This window comes from Tupaia chinensis, unplaced genomic scaffold (assembly GCF_000334495.1).
Source record: "Tupaia chinensis unplaced genomic scaffold, TupChi_1.0 Scaffold141843_1, whole genome shotgun sequence".
In the NCBI taxonomy this organism is placed as follows: Eukaryota; Metazoa; Chordata; class Mammalia; order Scandentia; family Tupaiidae; genus Tupaia; species Tupaia belangeri.
Window position 1 is genome coordinate 18,058 of NW_006201700.1, and position 4,059 is coordinate 22,116.

General features: G+C 44.5%; 1 pseudogene; it reads left to right on the forward strand.

Moving 5' to 3' along the window:
• LOC114005079 (uncharacterized) overlaps positions 1–4,059 on the forward strand; it is an 11,035-nt pseudogene that overhangs the window by 4,324 nt on the left and 2,652 nt on the right.

Genomic DNA, 4,059 nt, shown 5'->3' on the forward strand with positions numbered 1-4,059 from the left:
ACGAAATCAGGCCCCTACGATCATTACTTTTATGTCTGCCCTGGTAGCTACTCTTACAAATGGGGGGGTCCCACACATTTCTTCTGTTACGATTGGGACTGTGTGTCCACAGACTACATTTCTTGGACTCCACCACACCCAGACCCTCTGAAAACTGTTACTAGAGGGCCCTGGTGAGGACCTAACACCTGGGATGCTTGCAAAGGTACTCTCACTAGGTGCAACCCCATTCAGGTCACCTTTACTGCTGAGGGTAAGCAAAGAACCCAAGATTGGCTCACTGGGAAAATGTGGAGTCTTAGACTATATGCCACGAGGACAAATTCCGGTATCGCCTTTTCCATCAGGCTGCGTGTACAAGGCTCTCCTACTGCACCTGTGGGGCCCAATTCTGTCCTGACTGAACAAAAATCATCACCCAGAGTTCCCCAGGTCCCTCAAACATCTGCCATCCCTGTCCCTCAGAAACCCCCAGTACCCAGCCCCACAGTTCAGTCCACCCTCACCCCAAGTTCTCCGAACACTCCCCCGGTACTGCCCAGTACCAATTTAGTGCAGGGAGCCTTCTCTGCCCTTAATTCCTCTAGTCCCAGCCTTACTGAGTCCTGTTGGCTGTGCTTAGCCTCGAGTCCCCCATACTATGAGGGCATAGCTTTCCCAGGAACCTATAACACCACTCCCTCCCCCCACTCCTGCAGTTGGAACTCTACACTCACCCTCGCAATGGTCTCGGGACAGGGCACCTGCCTCAGCAAAGTGCCCTCTGACTGCCAGCACCTGTGTAATAAGACTATTTCAACCATCCACTCCACTGATACATACTTAGTTCCCCCTCCTGGGAGTTGGTCGGCTTGTAGTACTGGACTGACCCCTTGTGTCTCTTCCTCGGTGTTCAACCCCAACTCTGACTACTGTGTTCTAGTACAGATACTCCCCAGAGTCATCTATTATGCATCTGACACCTTTGAAAACCAATTCGGCCTTAAACATTTCAGACAAAAGAAGGACCCAGTCTCATTGACCACCCTGGCAGTACTATTAAGCCTCAGAGTGGCCACGGGCATTGGAACCAGGACAACTGCGCTTATACAGGCCCCCCAATATGCAGAAAGCCTGCATGCAGCCATAGACAAAGATCTATGGGCCATAGAAAACTGTATAACTAAACTTCAAGAATCCCTAACCTCTTTGTCTGAAGTAGTATTACAAAACAGGCGAAGACTCGACCTCCTATTCCTTAAAGAAAGGGGGCTATGGGCTGCTTTAAATGAACAATGCTGTTTCTATGCAGACCATTCAGGAGTCATTAAAGACTCTATGACTAAACTTTGAGAATGGCTAGACAAAAGGCGTCAAGACCGAGAGGCCCAGTAGGGATGTTTCGAAAGTTGGTATAGCTGTTCCCCCTGGTTCACCACACTTGTCTCTAGTTTGCTCGGTCCCCTAATTATACTCCTTCTCATCTTAACCTTCGGGCCCTGCATTTTAAACTGCCTAGTCACTTTCGTCTGTGATAGAGTAAGCGCAGTTCAAGTACTCATGCTCCAACAACAATATCAGACCCTCCAACAGTCAGAAAATTATCCTGATGCTCTTGTGGGTCCATAAGTTTTATGATTAAAACTTCTCCCAAAAATGCAAAATGGGGGAATGTAAGAGTAAATTTAAACTGCCTTTCGGCTCTGTAAAGATAAAATCTAACCTTTGCCTTTTCACTTCTGTACTATTGCCAGCTCCGCCCTTGTGATAAACTGCCCCGAGTTTTGCCAGACTTAATTATGCAAACCTCCAGGAACTGAACAAACGGAATGTGGACAAGGAGCTAGAAAGATAACCCATGCACCTGTGTCGCAAGAGCTGCCACTCTTCCCCCTAGAAATAAGTTATAAAAAGTTACCCGTTAAACTTCCGCGTATCTTCTCCTGCTTATAAAAAGGCCTATAACCCTAGAAACAGGGTCCTCGCTCAGGCCTGCTGAGTCAGGTGTTTGCTTGGACCCCAGCCAGCTGGAAAAATAAAACCTCTTGCATTTTGCATCAAGAACCGACTCTTGTGGTTGATTGGGGGTCGCACATCCTCTAGACAGAAAGCACGCTGAACCCGGCGGCCGGTGGCTTTTCACCACCAGGACAGTTTTATGAGAAGCTTTGTGAAGTATACCAGACCTATACTCCATTTAATCCGGAGTGCCCTGAAAGTCAGAAAATGATTAACGTTATATTCATAACCCAGCCAGCTCCTGACATCTGCAGGATACTCCAGAAACAGGATGGGTTTGCTGGGATGAATGTCTTCCAACTCCTAGAAATTGCTAATTGAGTATTCACAAACTGAAAATGAGAAGAAAATAAAAGCCTATCAGGGATGTAGCATGGGAAGCAAAAAGGGGCCCTGCTTGCCACTGCTCTCAGAAAATTGGATGCCCCGAGAAGAAGCCGGGCCTTCAGAAGAAGGTACCACATGGCTCCAGCGAACTAGATTTTTCAGGGAATGAAGATTTTCTACTGATAATTCAGCCTCCAACAAACGAGCTAGCGGCTGAACTTCAAGAATTTGAAAGAAACACACCATTCATCAGATAACAAGAAATCACCACCGGATCATAAGAAATATGGGAAAACAAGAAAATACCTCTCCTCCAAGGGAAAAGAGTAACTCTTCTTCATCCACAAGCAGTTTGGTGAAAATCATGGAAATGTCTGATAAGGAATTTAGAGCATTCATAATGTCGAAGCTAACAGAGATGAAAGAGAAGAGAGACAATGAACTGCTAAAGAGAAAAGAGAAATAAGTTGACGAGTTCCAGGAGATGAGGAAATTCTTGCAAGATCTAAAAGAGGAGACAGAGTGACAGGGAAAGTGAGAAATCAGCCCCCGGGGTGATGGCTATGCCATAATCCCTTCTCCTCCATTTTCCTTCTGGGATCGTGGGCATGCATGCACATGCGTGTACTGTGATTTTTAATCCAACAGGTCCGGGACTGGAACCACAGTCATCCATGTGGGAAATGTAACCACTAAGAGTAAAAAAGTGGCCCCAAAATTTGAGAATAATATGTGAGAAGTACTGGATACCATGAAAAGTCCAAATATGTGGATAATTGACATTCCAGAAGGTGAAGAGACACATAAGGGCATTGATATTGTATTCCACAAAATCCTGCAAGAAAACTTTCCAAACCTAGAGATGCATTAGAAGATCTAGTCCCAGGAAATACAAAGGACCCCAAACAGAATCAACCCAAGAAGATCTTCTCCAAGACACATTATAGCCAGGTTGATCAAAACTGTAGACAAAGACAAGGTACTAAGATTGGCAAGAGAAAGACATCAAGTTACCTACAAAGGACATCTCATCAGGCTAACAGCAAATCTCTTATCGGGAACAATGCAAGTGAGGAGAGAATGGGAAAATATATTCCAAGTGTTAAGAGAGAAGCAATTTCAGCCAAGAATACTGTACCCGACAAGATTATCTTTCAGGTGGGAAGAAAAGACAAGAACATTCTCAGATAAACAAAACCTGAAAGAATTTATCACCACCAGACCAGGTCTCCAAGAAGTTCTCAAGGGTGTGCTGTATCAGGAAAATTAAATACAGACACAAGGAAATAAGAGTTCAAAAACTAAGAAAGTGGCCAATGTAATCATAGGGACAAGTCTGGAGTTGAATATTATATCCCAGCATTTAATCAGGAAAATTGAACCAGAACAGAAGATAAAAGTACATGAGACTGATAGGTTCATGCACCTACCATTTGAACAGAATCCTAACCTGTTTCCTGGCTTTAAGCAAAGTTCCTTGGCGTTTCTTTGATTTAAGTTAAAACTGGTTTTCTTAGTAGTAATGAGTGAACTCACCATTGAAAGTAGTTAGATTATGTAGGAAATTGTGTGATCAATGCAATGTGGGTGGGAAGGGAATGAAGGACAATTGTGGACACCGGAGGTGGTGTGAGAGGAGGGTGGGAAGAGACAGAGGGTCAGAATGAGGGATGGAAATAATTCTAGGAACTAGAAATGGAAAATTTTTTATAATGTGCATGATTGAGTCACTAT